An 18,388-nucleotide genomic window follows, 5' to 3' on the forward strand; every position below is an offset into this window, starting at 1 on the left:
ACGTGGGTCGTGCGCGCTGGGACCACCAGGTTAGAGTGGCAACGGCCACGCGGTGTGAAGCGTTTGTATGGCCTGTGCAGAGAGGAGAGAACAGGGATAGACAGACACATAGTTGACAAGCTACAGAAGTGTTGTTTCTTGTATTATTGTCTCCTGTGTCTTTAGAGAACTGTTTCACTTTGATATCCTTTTTCTTCTGTCCTGATTTTCTCTTTCTTTTCTTCTGTTAACTAGATATTCTTTGTTGTTCTTCGTTAGCTAGCTAGCTTCGTCCAAAAGAGTCCCTAGCAACTGCTTAATATAAACTTAAAACAAAAACTTAATATAATACATCAATAAAATCAATTTAGCCTCAAATAAATAATGAAACATGTTCAATTTGGTTTAAATAATGCAAAAACAAAGTGTTGGAGAAGAAAGTAAAAGTGCAATATGTGCCATGTAAAAAAACTAACGTATAAGTTCCTTGCTCAGAACATGAACATATGAAAGCTGGTGGTTCCTTTTAACATGAGTCATCAATATTCCCAGGTAAGATGTTTTAGGTTGTAGTTATTATAGGACTATTTCTCTCTATACGATTTGTATTTCATATACCTTTGACTATTGGATGTTCTTATAGGCACTTTAGTATTGCCAGTGTAGCAATATAGCTTCCGTCCCTCTCCTCGCTCCTACCTGGGCTCGAACCAGGAACACATCGACAACAGCCACCCTCGAAGCAGCGTTACCCATGTAGAGGAAGGGAAAAAACTACTCCAAGTATCAGAGCGAGTGATGTTTTGAAACGCTATTAGCGCGTACCCGGCCAACTAGCTAGCCATTTCATATCGGTTACACCAGCCTAATCTTGGGAGTTGACAGGCTTGAAGTCATAAACAGCGCAATGCATTGCGAAGGGCTGCTGGCAAAACGCACGAAAGTGCTATTTTGAATGAACGCTTACGAGCCTGCTGGTGCCTACCATCGCTCAGTCAGACTGCTCTATCAAATCATAGACTTAATTATAACATAATAACACGAGCCTTAGGTAATTAATATGGTCGAATCCGGAAACTATCATCTCGAAAACAAAACGTTATTCCTGTTACATTGCACAACCTTCAGTGTTATGTCATAATTACGTAAAATTCTGGCAAATTAGTTCGCAACGAGCCAGGCGGCCCAAACTGTTGCATATACCCTGACTGCGTGCAATGAACGCAAAATGACACAATTTCACCTGGTTAATATTGCCTGCTAACCTGGATATCTTTTAGCTACATATGCAGGTTTAAAAATATACTACTCAAAAAAATAAAGGGAACACTTAAACAACACATCCTAGATCTGAATGAAATAAATAATCTTATTAAATACTTTTTTCTTTACATAGTTGAAAGAGCACTGTGTGCTGACAACAAAATCACACAAAAATAATCAATGGAAATCCAATTTATCAACCCATGGAGGTCTGGATTTGGAGTCACACTCAAAATTAAAGTGGAAAACCACACTACAGGCTGATCCAACTTTGATGTAATGTCCTTAAAACAAGTCAAAATGAGGCTCAGTAGTGTGTGTGGCCTCCACGTGCCTGTATGACCTCCCTACAATGCCTGGGCATGCTCCTGATGAGGTGGCGGATGGTCTCCTGGACAGTCTGTGGTGCAACGTGGCGTTGGTGGATGGAGCGAGACATGATGTCCCAGATGTGCTCAATTGGAATCAGGTCTGGGGAACTGGTGGGCCAGTCCATAACATCAATGCCTTCCTTTTGCAGGAACTGCTGACACACTCCAGCCACATGAGGTCTAGCATTGTCTTGCATTAGGAGGAACCCAGGGCCAACCGCACCAGTATATGGTCTCACAAGGGGTCTGAGGATCTCATCTCGGTACATAATGGCAGTCAGGCTACCTCTGGCGAGCACATGGAGGGCTGTGCGGCCCCCCAAAGAAATGCCACCCCACACCATGACTGACCCACCGCCAAACCGGTCATGCTGGAGGATGTTGCAGGCAGCATAACGTTATCCACGACGTCTCCAGACTCTGTCACGCGCCACGCCTATCATTCAAACATATGACTATTTCACAGCATTTTAAAGACAAGACTCTCCTTTATCTAACCACACTGTCCAATTTCAAAAAGGCTTTACAGCGAAAGCAAAACATTAGATTATGTCAGCAGAGTACCAAGCCAGAAATAATCAGACACCCATTTTTCAAGCTAGCATATAATGTCACAAAAAACAAAACCACAGCTAAATGCAGCACTAACCTTTGATGATCTTCATCAGAAGACAACCCTAGGACATTATGTTATACAATGCATGCATGTTTTGTTCAATCAAGTTCATATTTATATAAAAAAACAGATTTTTACATTAGCATGTGACGTTCAGAACTAGCATACCCCCCGCAAACATCCGGTGAATTTACTAAATTACTCACGATAAACGTTCACAAAAAACATACAATTATTTTAAGAATTATAGATACAGAACTCCTCTATGCACTCGATATGTCCGATTTTAAAATAGCTTTTCGGTGACAGCACATTTTGCAATATTCTGAGTACATAGCCCAGCCATCACGGCTAGCTATTTAGACACCCACCAAGTTTAGCCCTGACCAAACTCCGATTTAATATTACAAAAGTTTGATTACCTTTGGTGTTCTTCGTCAGAATGCACTCCCAGGACTTCTACTTCAATAACAAATGTTGGTTTGGTCCAAAATAATCCATCGTTATATCCAAATAGCGGCGTTTTTTTTGTGCGTTCAAGACACTATCCGAAGTGTAAATAAGGGTCACGAGCATGGCGCAATTCGTGACAAAAAATGTCTAAATATTCCATTACCGTACTTCGAAGCATGTCAACCGCTGTTTAAAATCCATTTTTATGCCATTTTTCTCGTAAAAAAGCGATAATATTCCGACCGGGAATCTGCGTTTAGGTAAACAGACGAAAGAAAACAAAGCATGAGGTCGACTCGGGCATGCGCCTGAGTCTCACAGTACTGTAACCAGCCACTACCCAAACGCGCTACTTTTTTTCAGCCAGAGCCTGCAAAGCCACGATTCAGCTTTTTGCCGCCTTCTGAGAGCCCATGGGAGCCGTAGGAAGTGTCACGTAACAGCAGAGATCCTCTGTAATGGATAGAGATAATCAAGAAGGGCAAGAAATTGTCAGACAGGCCACTTCCTGCATGGAATCTTCTCAGGTTTTGGCCTGCCATATGAGTTCTGTTATACTCACAGACACCATTCAAACAGTTTTAGAAACTTTAGGGTGTTTTCTATCCAAAGCCAATAATTATATGCATATTCTAGTTACTGGGCAGGAGTAGTAACCAGATTAAATCGGGTACGTTTTTTATCCAGCCGTGTCAATACTGCCCCCTAGCCCTAACAAGCTAACCTACAAAGCATTACATGGGCTTGCTCCTACCCATCTTTCCGATTTGGTCCTGCCATACATACCTACACGTACGCTACGGTCACAAGACGCAGGCCTCCTAACTGTTCCTAGAATTTCTAAGCAAACAGCTGGAGGCAGGGCTTTCTCCTATAGAGCTCTATTTTTATGGAATGGTCTGCCTACCCATGTGAGAGACGCAGACTCGGTTTCAACTTTTAAGTCTTTATTGACGACTCATCTCTTCAGTAGGTCCTATGATTGAGTGTGGTCTGGCCCAGGAGTGTGAAGGTGAACGGAAAGGCACTGGAGCAACAAACCGCCCTTGCTGTCTCTGCCTGGCCGGTTCCCCTCTCTCCACTGGGGTTGTCTGCCTCCAACCCTATTACAGGGGCTGAGTCACTGGCTTACTGGTGATCTTCCATGCCGCCCCTAGGAGGAGTGCATCACTTGAGTGGGTTGAGTCACTGACGTGATCTTCCTGTCTGGGTTGGCGCCCCCCCTTGGGTTGTGCGGTGGCGGAGATCCTTTGTGGGCTATACTCGGCCTTGTCTCAGGATGGTAAGTTGGTGGATGAAGATATCCCTCTAGTGGTGTGGGGGCTGTGCTTTGGCAAAGTGGGTGGGGTTATATCCTGCCTGTTTGGCCCTGTCCGGGAGTATCGTCGGACGAGGCCACAGTGTCTCCCGACCCCTCCTGTCTCAGTCTCCAGTATTTATGCTGCAGTAATTTATGTGTCGGGGGGCTAGGGTCAGTCTGTTATATCTGGAGTATTTCTCCTGTCTTATCTGGTGTCCTGTGTGAATTTAAGTATGCTCTCTCTAATTCTTTCTTTCTTTCTCTCGGAGGACCTGAGCCCTAGGACCATGCCTCAGGACTAACTTGGCCTGATGACTCCTTGCTGTCCCCAATCCAGCTGGCCGTGCTGCTGCTCCAGTTTCAACTGTTCTGCCTGCGGCTATGGAACCCTGACCTGTTCACCAGACGTGCTACCTGTCCCAGACCTGCTGTTTTCAACTCTCTAGAGACAGCAGGAGCGGTAGAGATACTCTGAATGATCGGCTATGAAAAGCCAACTGCCGTTTACTCCTGAGGTGCTGACCTGTTGCACCCTCAACAACCACTGTGATTATTATTATTTGACCCTGCTGGTCATCTATGAACATCTGAACATCTTGGACATGTTCTGTTATAATCTCCACCCGGCACAGCCAGAAGAGGACTGGCCACCGCTCATAGCCTGGTTCCTCTAGGTTTCTTCCTAGGTTCTGGCCTTTCTAGTGAGTTTTTCCTAGCCACTGTGCTTCTACACCTGCATTGTTTGCTGTTTGGGGTTTAGGCTGGGTTTCTTTACAGCTCTTTGAGATATCACCTGATGTAAGAAGGGCTTTATAAATACATTTGATTTGATTATGTTTTTCAGAGGCAGGGACTGGGAGATTAGTCAGGATTGAGGGAAAGATGAACAGAGCCAAGTACAGAGATCCTTGATGAAAACCTGCTCCAGGGTGCTCAGGACCTCAGATTTGGGCGAAGGTTCACCTTCCAACAGGACAACAACCCTAAGCACATAGCCAAGACAACGCAGGAGTGGCTTCGGGACAAGTCTCTGATTGTCCTTGAGTGGCCCAGCCAGAGCCCGGACTTGAACTTGATCGAACATCTTTGGAGAGACCTGAAAATAGCTATGCAGCAACACTCCCTTTCCAACCTGACAGAGCTTGAGAGGATCTGCAGAGAAAAATGGGAGAAACTCCACAAATACAGATGTGACAAGCTTGTAGCGTCATACCCAAGAAGACTTGAGGATGTAATCACTACCAAAGGAGCTTCAACAATTTTTGTATTTTATTTAACCTTTATTTAACCAGGTAGGCTAGTTGAGAACAAGTTCTCATTTGCAACTGTGACCTGGCCAAGATAAAGCAAAGCAATTCGACACACAACAACACAGAGTTACACATGTAATAAACAAACATACAATCAATAATAAAGTAGAAACATCTATATACAGCTTGTGCAAATGAGGTAGGATAAGAGAGGTAAGGCAATAAATAGGCCATGGTGGCAAAGTAATTACAATATAGCAATTAAACACTGGAATGGTAGGATGTGCAGAATATGAATGTACAAGTTGAGATACTGGGGTGCAAAGGAGCAAGATAAATATATAAATAAATACAGTATGGGGATGAGGTAGATTGGATTTGGATTTACAGATGAGCTATGTACAGGTGCGGTGATCTGTGAGCTGCTCTGACAGCTGGTGCTTAAAGCTAGTGGGGGAGGTAAGAGTATCCAGCTTCAGAGATTTTTGCAGTTTGTTCCAGTCATTGGCAGCAGAGAACTGGAAGGAGAGGCAGCCAAAGGAAGAATTGGCTTTGGGGGTGACCAGTGAGATATACCTGCTGGAGTGCGTGCTGCTATGGTGACCAGTGAGCTGAGATAAGGCGGGGATTTACCTAGCACAGACTTGTAGATGACCTGGAGCCAGTGGGTTTGGCGACGAGTATGAAGCGAGGGCCAGCCAACGAGATCGTACAGGTCGCAGTGGTGGGTAGTATATGGGGCTTAGGTGACAAAACGGATGGCACTGTGATAGACTGCATCCAATTTGTTGAGTAGAGTGTTGGAGGCTATTTTGTAAATGACATCGCCGAAGTCAAGGATCGGTAGGATGGTCAGTTTTACGAAGGTATGTTTGGCAGCATGAGTGACGGATGCTTTGTTGCGAAATAGGAAGCCGATTCTAGATTTAATTTTGGATTGGAGATGTTTAACTTTTTTGGGATAGGGGGCAGCATTCGGAATTTTGGATGAAAAGCATGCCCAAAGAAAACTGCCTGCTACTCAGGCCCAGAAGCTAGGATATGCATATAATTGGTAGATTTGGATAGAAAACACGCTAAAGTTTCCAAAACTGTTAAAATAATGTCTGAGTATAACAGAACTGATATGGCAGGTGAAAACCTGAGAAGAATCCATCCAGGAAGTGAGATTATTTTATTTTTGTAGTTTTCTATTGAATGCCATTACAGTATCCATTGACTTAGGACTCAAATTGCACTTCCTATGGCTTCCACTAAATGTCAACAGTCTTTAGAAAGTGTTTCAAGCTTGTATTCTGAAAAATAAGGGAGTAAGACCACTTTGAATGAGTGGACCATTCAGTGTCCCAGAGGTTTTTCGTGCGCCCGACCGAGAGCACGCCTTTCTTGTTTTCCTTTTATATTGACGAAGCTATTGTCCGGTTGAAATGTTATTGATTATTATGACTAAAAACAACCTGAGGATTGATTATAAACATTGTTTGACATGTTTCTACAAACTTTACTGATACTTTTCAGATTTTTCATCTGTCTGTTGTAACTGCCTTTGAGCGTGTGGATTACAGAACAAAACGCGAACAAAACTGAGGTTTTTGGATATAAAGAGGGACTTTATCTAACAAAACAGACATTTACTGAGTAAATGGGAGTCTTGTGAGTGCAACCATATGAAGATCATAAAAGGTAAGTGATTAATTTTATCACTATTTCTGACTTGTGTAACTCCTCTACTTGGCTTGTTACTGTTTGTAATGATTTGTCTGCTGGGTGCTGTTCTCAGATAATCGCATGGTATGCTTTCGCCGTAAAGCCTTTTTGAAATCTGACACCGTGGTTGGATTAACAAGAAGTTATTCTTTAAACCGATGTATAACACTTGTATGTTTTATGAATTTATATGAGTATTTCTGTTTTTGAATTTGGCGCTCTGCAATTTCACTGTTGGCCATGTGGGACGGTAGCGTCCCACACCCCCTAGAGAGGTTAACCAACAATGCAGCTAAGAAAATATAGTTAAGAAAATATTTACTAAAACAAAGAACAACGAGGCTATATACAGACAGAACAGGTTAGTCAAGGTAATTTATACATGTAGGTAGGGGTAAAGTGACTTGGCGCTCTGGTACCGCTTGCCGTGCGGTAGCAGAGAGAACAGTCTGACTTCAGTGACTGGAGTCCATAAACAAGGTAGCACAATTCATTTGTGTCTAAAGCATTGACAATGTCAATAACAACTAATGTGGTTGCTGTGATAGTGCTGTACCCTGGCCTAAACCCAGATTGATTTATATTCAAAATACAATGCCCAGATAAAAACATTTTTAAATGGTTATTTACCAAAGATTCAAGAATCTTGGCTAGACAAGGAAGCCTGGAGATGGGATGATAATTATCAAGTTCACTACTATCCCCGCCCTTATGAAGTGGCAGCATATAAGTTGTTTTCCAAACTTTTTGAATATTTTCTGATAATGTTAGATTTCAGATATGGCTTACTGAGCCAGCCCCTGGAATTATTGGAATCTATAGCAAGTAAGGCATCAGGGACTTATTTTTCTGTGAATTGCTGAAATGCTAAAACTTGAGTAACATTTTGAGTCAATCTGCAAAATTCCCAAATCAGCATTTAGCCCACTCTTAAAGATAGAAGGGTTAGACACTCTTTCAAAAAAATTGTCCACTGAAATAAAATGATTAAATGCATCAGTGATGGCATTTTTGGCATAATGGGGCCAGAGTCTGATTAATTTGTTGGGGCAGAGATGAAAAAGCACAACTGTTTAGAGATTTGACAGTTTCCTAGAATTTAGCTGGGTTCCCCTGAGAGTGGTAACATAATAAATCAGATTTTGCCTTTTTGGTCAGTCTTATACATTGACTCTTCAGTTGCCTAAAATAATGCCAATCCGGCCTTAAGCATGTGTTCCTGGCCTTGACCCAGGCAACATCTTATGAATGACTTTGGATAGTTCAGGAATAAAATCAGGCATTCGTTCTACCTTTAACTCTCAGGGTTTTGAACGGGGCATGATTACCTACAATGGTATCGAAGATACTTTCAAAAAAGCTAAATCAGATTCAGGGATAGCTGAGATACAATCAAGGTCACAATCAAGGTCACTTAAAGATCACGTAAAATAGCTTGTTCAATAAAGTTAAAGTTCCTCTTAGCAGAGGTGGTACCAAGTTACTATTATTCGAGTCACAAGGTCGGAGTCTCAAGTCGAGTACCAAGTAGAACGAGTCAAGACTCGAGTCAAGTCCAAGTCTAAGAGCAAATCCAGTCTAGTCACGCTTTTTCAAGTCAAGTAAAAAAAAGTAATCTATACATGCAACGACTTGTTCAACTACAAATCTTTGTCTATTTATTGAGGCTACCAGACAGACCTTTTCATTATTTTGTACAAAACATTTTGATGATGTAATTGTAAAATAAGGACCTTGTAGCATTGGTAAAGGCATAAAATCAGCAGAAGGAAAGGCAGGTTGACGTGCTCAGTATACATTTATTTACAGGTCTTGGTGAACCAATGGTGAAAGTGACATATCATACAAAATATACAAGTAGATTTCCCAAATATACACTGGCAATAGCCAGGTAGAGCGCAAGGCTGCACAGCCTCCCCTTGAGAAATCAACTAGAATCTCAAACAGCTACGTAAGTACTTGGCCCCCAGGACCATGCAATTACAAACAATAAACTGGTTCTACAATGTAAAAGGCAACTTCCACATCCATATTTACATTATTCTTAAATCAGACTCAATGACTATTAACTTCTTTGGGATAGGGGGCAGTATTTTCACGGCCGGATAAAAAAACGTACCCGATTTAATCTGGGTACTACTCCTGCCCAGAAACTAGAATATGCATATAATTAGTAGATTTGAATAGAAACCACTCTGATGTTTCTAAAACTGTTTGAATAGTGTCTGTGAGTATAACAGAACTCATATGGCAGGCCAAAACCTGAGAAGATTCCATACAGGAAGTGGCCTGTCTGACAATTTGTTGTCCTTCTGTTGCATCTCTATCGAAAATACAGCATCTGTGCTGTAAAGTGACATTTTCTAAGGCTTCCATTGGCTCTCTAAAGCCGCCAGAAAGTGGAATGGGGTTGTCTGCTGTCTCTGGGCAAAGAACAGCAGCAGAATTTGTTAGTGGTCAGCCTGGGGACAGTGACACTGAGATGCGCATTCACGAGACTACTCAATTTTTTTCTTTCAGCCTTTGAATGAATACAACGTTGCCCGGTTGGAATATTATCGCTATTTTACGAGAAAAATCGCATAAAAATTGATTTTAAACAGCGTTTGACATGCTTCTAAGTACGGTAATGGAATATTTGGAAATATTTTGTCACGAAATGCGCTCGTGCGTCACCCTTCGGATAGTGACCTGAACGCACGAACAAAATGGATCTATTTGAATATAACTATGGACTATTTGGAACCAAAACAACATTTGTGTTGAAGTACAAGTCCTGGGAGTGCATTCTGACAAAGAACAGCAAAGGTAATCCAATTTTTCTAATAGTAATTCTGAGTTTAGGTTGTCCCAAACTTGGTGGGTGTCAAATTAGCTAGCCGTGATGGCCGAGCTATGTACTCAGAATATTGCAAAATGTGCTTTCGCCGAAAAGCTATTTTAAAATCGGACATAGCGATTGCATAAAGGAGTTCTGTATCTATAATTCTTAAAATAATTATGTATTTTGTCAACGTTTATCGTGAGTAATTTAGTAAATTCACTGGAAGTTTGCGGTGGGTATGCTAGTTCTGAACATCACATGCTAATGTAAAAAGCTGTTTTTTGATATAAATATGAACTTGATTGAACAAAACATGCATGTATTGTATAACATAATGTCCTAGGAGTGTCATCTGATGAAGATCATCAAAGGTTAGTGCTGCATTTAGCTGTGTTTTGGGTATTTGTGATGCATGCTAGTTTCTTGGAAATGGCTGTGTGTTTTTTTTGTGTCTATGTACTCTCCTAACATAATCTAATGTTTTGCTTTCGCTGTAAAGCCTTTTGGAAATCGGACAACGTGGTTCGATTCAGGAGAAGTGTATCTATAAAATGGTGTAAAATAGTCCATGTTTGAGAACTTTGAATTATGACATTTTGTAGTTTTAAGTTTGGCGCTCTGATTTGTCACTGGCTGTTGAATAGTGTGGGACGATTTCGTCCCACCTCCCCTAGAGAGGTTAATGAAATTAAAACCATGCATACATGGAACAATCTTTTTGTCTTATTCAATGTTCTGACTAAAGCGTGGAGTGCAAGCAACATTGTGTTGAAATTATGATTTCTGTGCGCACTGAGGAACGTGTGCTTCTATTACGCACAACAAAAATGACAGACAGAGGACAGACACTCGGAACTCCGACATAACCCAGGAAATACAAACAAAGGAAACCATACATTGTAGTAAATCAACAGAACTTCTACAATAAGAATTGAAAATTGAAATAGCGCACAGACCAGATCTACCGCTTCTTAAACTTGCTTTCAATGAGAATAACACATTTTTATGCAAATTTGGTTGCCCAAAAAGTTATACAGTGGGGAGAACAAGTATTTGATAACCTGCAAAAATCGGCAGTGTTTCCTACTTACAAAGCATGTAGAGGTCTGTCATTTTTATCATAGGTACACTTCAACTGTGAGAGAAGGAATCTAAAACAAAAATCCCAAAAATCCATTGTATGATTTTTAAGTAATTAATTTGCATTTTATTGCATGACATAAGTATTTGATCACCTACCAACCAGTAAGAATTCCTGCTCTCACAGACCTGTTAGTTTTTCTTTAAGAAGCCCTCCTGTTCTCCACTCATTACCTGTGTTAACTGCACCTGTTTGAACTCGTTACCTGTATAAAAGAGACCTGTCCACACAATCAAACAGACTCCAACCTCTCCACAATGGCCAAGACCAGAGAGTTGTGTAAGGACATCAGGGATAAAATTGTAGACCTGCACAAGGCTGGGATGGGCTACAGGACAATAGGCAAGCAGCTTGGTGAGAAGGCAACAATTGTTGGCGCAATTATTAGAAAATGGAAGAAGTTCAAGATGACGGTCAATCACCCTCGGTCTGGGACTCCATGCAAGATCTCACCTTGTGGGGCATCAATGATCATGAGGAAGGTGAGGGATCAGCCCAGAACTACACAGCAGGACCTGGTCAATGACCTGAAGAGAGCTGGGACCACAGTCTCAAAGAAACCCATTAGTAACACACTACGCTGTCATGGATTAAAATCCTGCAGCGCACGCAAGGTCCCCCTGCTCAAGCCAGCGCATGTCCAGGCCCGTCTGAACTTTGCCAATGACCATCTGGATGATCCAGAGGAGGAATGGGAGAAGGTCATGTGGTCTGATGAGACAAAAATAGAGCTTTTTGGTCTAAACTCCACTCGCCGTGTTTGGCGGAAGAAGAAGGAAGAGTACAACCCCAAGAACACCATCCCAACCGTAAAGCATGGAGGTGGAAACATTCTTTGGGGATGCTTTTCTGCAAAGGGTACAGGACGACTGCACCGTATTGAGGGGAGGATGGATGGGGCCATGTATCGCGAGATCTTGGCCAACAACCTCATTCCCTCAGTAAGAGCATTGAAGATGGGTCGTGGCTGGGTCTTCCAGCATGACAACGACCCGAAACACACAGCCAGGGCAACTAAGGAGTGGCTCCGTAAGAAGCATCTCAAGGTCATGGAGTTGCCTAGCCAGTCTCCAGACCTGAACCCAATAGAAAATCTTTGGAGGGAGCTGAAAGTCCGTATTGACAGCGACAGCCCCGAAACCTGAAGGATCTGGAATAGGTCTGCATGGAGGAGTGGGCCAAAATCCCTGCTGCAGTGTGTGCAAACCTGGTCAAGAACTACAGGAAACGTATGATCTCTGTAATTGCAAACAAAGGTTTCTGTACCAAATATTAAGTTCTGCTTTTCTGATGTATCAAATACTTATGTCATGCAATAAAATGCAAATTAATTACTTAAAAATCATACGATGTTATTTTCTGGATTTTGTTTTAGATTCCGTCTCTCACAGTTGAAGTGTGCCTATGATAACAATTACAGACCTCTACATGCTTTAAGTAGGAAAACCTGCAAAATCGGCAGTGTATCAAATACTTGTTCTCCCCACTGTATATTGCAGCTGTAATATTCTTGACCAGCAAACAATTTTTGGAGCTGCATATTTAAGGTAATTCTCTCTCCCCACAATTTGACATTTGCGCTGCACACAATCCTATAGCTGTACAGCAAATTAGCAATCTGTTCGCTAGCTCACCTGACCTGAGTTGAGAGTTTGCTGGTCCAATCAAAGGGACGAGTGCGAGTTTCACTAGCCAACTTGTTGCAGGTGTTTTTGCAAAGGCGGTTCTCCAGCTATGTGTAGAGTAATCCACAAAGACTGCCACAAAATGAGTGAAAACATTAAAAAACCTGGCCAGATAATTTCAAGTCAACAGTCTCAAGTCAAAGTCGAGTCTCCAAGTCAAGTAATTTTCTATTAAGTCGAGTCAACTTAAATTTGGGAGTCAAGTCAGCCATATTAGCAGGTTTTTTTAAAAGGCAGTAAATGAGGCCGAATGAACCGTTTCGCTGCCAGACAAGGCTCCGCTGATAGTCAGGTGTAGCAGTAGTAAGGTGTTGGGACTGCAGTTGGGACAGCTTTCTGTAGGCCCTAACAGTTTGTGGGAACTGTTTGTCACCGTTATAGTGCAATGTATTGTTTACTGTTGTAGTGGCTTTGCTGGCATGCATTGAAGAAAGAAATGTGTGCCCCACCGAGATTTACATGCTAAATTCACCACTGCGTATAAGATGGAAGTCCGCTGGGTGAACGAGCAAGACAAAAGATTTAAGTGCCTTTGAACAGGGTATGGTAGTAGGTGCCAGGCGCACCGGTTTGAGTTGGTCAAGAACTGCAACGCTGCTGGGTTTTTCACACTCAACATGCTCCCATGTGTATCAATTATGGTCTACCACCCAAAGGACATCCAGCCAACTCAAATCAAAGTTTATTTGTCACGTGCGCTGAATACAACAGGTGTAGACCTTACAGTGAAATGCTTACTTCCAGGCTCTAACCAATAGTGCAAAAAAGGTATTAGGTAAACAATAGGTAGGTAAAGAAATAAAACAGTAAAAAGACAGGCTATATACAGTAGCGAGGCTATAAAAGTAGCGAGGCTACATACAGACACCGGTTAGTCAGGCTGATTGAGGTAGTATGTCCATGTAGATATGGTTAAAGTGACTATGCATATATGATGAACAGAGAGTAGCAGTAGCGTAAAAGAGGGGTTGGTGGGTGGGACACAATGCAGATAGCCTGGTTAGCCAATGTGCGGGAGCACTGGTTGGTCAGCCCAATTGAGGTAGTATGTACATTAATGTACAGTTAAAGTGACTATGCATATATGATAAACAGAGTATCAGCAGTGTAAAAAGAGGGGTGGGGGGGACACACTGCAAATAGTCCGGGTAGCCATTTGATTACCTGTTCAGGAGTCTTATGGCTTGGGGGTAAAAACTGTTGAGAATACTTTTTGTCCGAGACTTGGCACTCTGGTACCACTTGCCATGCGGTAGTAGAGAGAACAGTCTATGACGGGTGGCTGGGGTCTTTGACAATATTTTACCCAATAGGCTCAGACTTTTTTCCATCTACGCAGGTTGGCACCCATGTCTCACTGGGTCATGGCACCAACGGATCTGCTCTGATATGGATCAGGGTGTATACACCTAGTATAACAGCAAGGTGTATACAACTAGTTTAACACTGGTGTTAAAGCAGAAAAGCAGCATGAACGCATCTGCACTATTTATCAAGTGAGTTAAGCGGCATACTCAGAAACACAATTTTATAATGGCAGGGGTGTTTGATTTCCTTACATTCGCATCATAACATCAATAATGCCATACTTATATTAGTAACTAGGCCTACCCTGTGTGGTGACAACAAAAACATGTTTCAGCTTTCTGCATGCAGAAATAATATATTATTTGGCTAGGTTGTCTACTGCAAAAAAAATATGAAAAAAGGAATTTACTACAATAATCCCAGTGTAGCAGTATTTCCATCACACACCTACCTACATGGGTTACACAGTTCAACATGTAGCCATGCCTATCTCTACCTCCCAAACATTGAGGAAACGTGAAACTTGATCTAAGTAAATTGATTTAGCCATTCTCTGGTTAACAGTACACGGAATAAGAAATTGCGTGCCGTTTAACATAAACTATGCATGATATCATGCATTTAATTACCTCGCTAGTTACAGGTCACGTCAATGTACCATCCAGGGGTGTCTTCATTATGTCTTATAACTTTAACAGTTTACCGTTTAAGAAACAAGCGGAAGGACGAGGGCCCAACTGAAGATGAAAAATGTTTTGAGTTGAGAGTGAACGGTTTCAAACGATTTGCAACAGAATCGGCGTAATTAATGTATACCCCAGGTAGGTTTGTATGGAATTGCTAATGTACTTTTACTAGCAACTACAATAACGTTAAACCTTACCCACTGCCACTGGGCACACACCGGTTAAATCAACGTTGTTTCCGCGTAATTTCAGTGAAATTACGTTCAACCAACGTGGAATGTACGCTGAATTGACGTATGGTCTGTGCCCAGTGGGTAGGGGTGAAGCCCCAGCCAGGTCGCCAGAAAGCAGAATGTCTGAAGAAGCATGCATTTAACTAACCACTCAATAAACAAAATAACTCTAAATAATGGTTTCATGACAGTGGAAAGGGTGGCATCACTTGCAATGCTTAAAATGTGCTTATGTTCGCTTGGCAATTGTCATCTACTGCCTCCAGGCAGGCTAGCTAACTAGCTACTACCATACAAACTACAATGGTTCTAATCTAGAACTCAATTCAGAACCGCACTCACCAGGCAATTCAGTTTTGCGTGCCGCCGTCCTGACTCCTGTTGTTATCCACGGTCCCACGATGCTTTAGGTAACTACCTAGCTAGACATTTCCGTGAACATATTGATAATTTGGTCGTTTTTCAGAAATGTCTTTTTCTTGTTTTTCCCTTTATCGAATCACACAATGTGCCCGGACCCCGGGAACATTTATGACTCTATGCTATTAGAACCAATGAAAAGGAAGGAGAACCTTGCAAGTACCCGCCCTACACGTTCTATGGCTGCGCAGTACAGCTTCTGCGCACATCCTGCCGCGTGCATCAAGGCTTCTGTGTGATCGCTATGCGTGCAGGACGACGGCTGCTACTGCGGAGAGTGCCATGACTCCGTTCGCTCAAAAGCAGGCGACGACTGCTGTCCTGTGTTGCTCTCCCCACTTGTGTTGTTAAGAACCAATGTGTAATCCCATCTCAATTTCAGAGCAGCCCGTTAGGTTGGTCTACATAGCAGAACAACAACCAGCAGTCTACCTGCTTTAGGTCTGCCCTGGATAGCTTCTGCCTAGTTGCCACCATCTTGGTTGCAAGAATCAAGAAGGACTGGAGACAAAATGGTGGCTTTATTTTTTTTTATGGGCTCCAGCAACGGCACCACTTTACATCATACCAGTGAAGTGAAATACCAAAATGACATGCCATGTCCTAGTAAGGACAGTATTTCAAGCATATAGTAGAATTTGTACAAAAAAATAAAGGGAAACCACTCGTGTCTTCTATGAGCAAGCCTGGGCCACATGTAAGAGCCTTACCATAGACCAGTTACTGCTATTCACTGTCTTTTGGGGTATGTTTATTCCAAAACCAACTGCAAATCCATTATATTTAACCAAGTAATAGGTTGGAATGGTGCTATTGATAAGATAAAGTCTACATCAGGGGTTGAGAACATCATGGATTGTCAAGGACCTGTACACACCACTCTTTAACCAACAACTAAGCTACCCCCAATGAAAAGCATTCTTGTGTCAAATCAATCCAGTTAAGAACTAAGCCTATTGGGTTTGGTAAATAAAACTAGACTCTCTTCCTAAGATACAAATTGAGGGCCAATATATGGCATAAACAATAGGAATTGTGTAATACTATATGTAACTCCAATGAAACTTGATAGCCAGTGGTATGACCTGAGAGTTTGGACTGCATGGTTCTGCAAACCAATATGCAATTTGAAGGTGATTTAAGAGGAAACAAATCTTGAGTCAATCTATCCTTAGAAGCTGGTTTGACAAGGCCACAAATTGGACATATTCATGAACAAGGCGAGATCTGTAAGAGGTTCAATGATGAATATCTCTATTGGACAAATAACGCAAGGCAGGTAAAACGGGAGGAGCTGATGTGTTCAATGTAAGTAACAAATGCACTTTTCACACGAATCATAGAATGCACAGTGCATCACGTCACCAGCAGGTGGCCATCGTGCTGCAGAACTGCTATCCACATTTGTTTTTTTGCTCTAACCCTGAGGTCAGCATGTACCTTGGGTGTGGACATCATGAGGGACAATGACACAAATAAATGTAACATCAGTAAAAAAAAAGTAGACAGGTCTACAAGCATACCGTCACCGTCATATGGATGAAACCGCTTGATTGAATTTGGGTACAGTAAGTTAAAGTGGGTGCATCCATGATGATCAGCGTGGCTTCTTGGAATTAAGTGTGCTTTTGACTGATCATGTGGAGAAAACCCAAGGCTTTCTTGACTCACTACCGATTGATTATCGGTGTAAAGACCGGTCATACAAGTTCATACAAGCTAACCAATGATTGTAGAAAAGTAAATAAGGTTACTCAGCCTTGAGATCCGTACCCTTAAAACAAATTTCTCTGTAAGTCTCCCATTGGCGTTAATAAATGATTTACGTGAACTGTCCCCACTTGCGCCAGCGAATAACTAGCTTTTTGCATGGCACCAACTGGTAAGACACTTCAGGAGGGCGGTCACGTGTGCTAGCAAGGCAGATATCTTGGGTTTGAGCCTCATGTGAGCCAAATCAGGCGAAAGTGGTACTCGCTAAGCAAGCAGCGTGACGTCCTTTACAATGGTGCCGTGACCCAGATCTATAGTTGCACTGGGGTCACTATTGAGTAAGTTTGATGAGTGAGCATAGCACATGGGCATGTTTGAAAATTACTCTCAGCCTGAAGTGTCCCCACTTCTGCCAGCAAATAGCTAGTTTTTTTTGCAATCGTCCAACTGGTAAGACACTTCAGGAGGGCTAGTAAGTGCGCTAGTAAGGCAAAGGTCTGAGCCTCAGTGCAAGCCTAATCAGGAGAAATTAGTACTTACTTACACGTCCTTTACATAGACACTTATGTAGCCAATGTGGAATCGCTAGCTAGTTGGTGGTGCGCTAGTAGAGTCCATCATGCAAGTGTTGCGGTTGTTGTTTCCTTTGCTTTGCACAGGACATTCATTGCTTTTGGGAAGCAATAGATAATGCTCCAGGACTGTATTTCATCCGGTATGAAAATGAGTCATGTGCACGAACCTTCGCGGCTGTGGTAACAACGGCCGTGTTCCTCTGCTCAGAATGGAATGGTTCCAAAAGTGCATACTCAGTCAACAGGGAACAAAACCAATAAATTGAGCTTGAATGCACCCACTTAGCTGAGCACCCCCTGTTGACTGAGTATGCACTTTTGGAACCGTTCCATTTGGTGTAAGTTGATTGTAAAGTGTTAACTCCACCCATCCAGCAAGCCAAATCGTGCACACATTGTCCCAATCCCAAATCGACCCCTACGCACTTGTGGGGATTTGATAGGATTTGACAGGTGTAAGCAATATGGCAATAGCTCCACTTGCTCACCGATGGGCTAGGTGGAAGTTTCACAATGTTGCGAACACCTGTCAAATCCCCAAAAGTGCATAGGAGGTAGGGTCTAGGGGTCGATTTTGGATTGGGCCATTGGATACAGCGATCCTCTACCTTTCTCACCAAAGTGTGCACTTGCTCATGCTCCCTCAAGGCATTGGATTGGTGTAAGCATTAGTTTCCATTGTATAGACGGCAGTGCCCACTTCTGGGAGAAGGGTCAGGAATCGGGAAGCAGCCCTAGGGAGACCTGCCAGGTGAAGGACTGGCACAATAGGAGTGACCAGTGTAAAGGACAGTGACGCTTGTCATAACCTTGTCCCCAGGCTATTGCGCACAGTGTATCTAAGCCTGGGGTATGAACGGTTCA

At 42.5% G+C, this 18,388-nt stretch overlaps 1 protein-coding gene across 1 annotated transcript in view; it reads right to left on the minus strand.

The window, feature by feature from the left end:
• znf1035 (zinc finger protein 1035) overlaps positions 1–15,706 on the minus strand; it is a 37,804-nt gene extending 22,098 nt beyond the window's left edge. The window contains exon 1 of the mRNA XM_045700811.1: positions 15,159–15,706. The gene's annotated coding sequence lies outside the window, so the exon portion shown is untranslated. The remainder of the gene's footprint in view (positions 1–15,158) is intronic.
• Positions 15,707–18,388: the final 2,682 nt, after the last annotated feature.

The sequence above is a fragment of the Salmo salar genome, chromosome ssa02 (assembly GCF_905237065.1).
Source record: "Salmo salar chromosome ssa02, Ssal_v3.1, whole genome shotgun sequence".
NCBI lineage: Eukaryota > Metazoa > Chordata > Actinopteri > Salmoniformes > Salmonidae > Salmo > Salmo salar.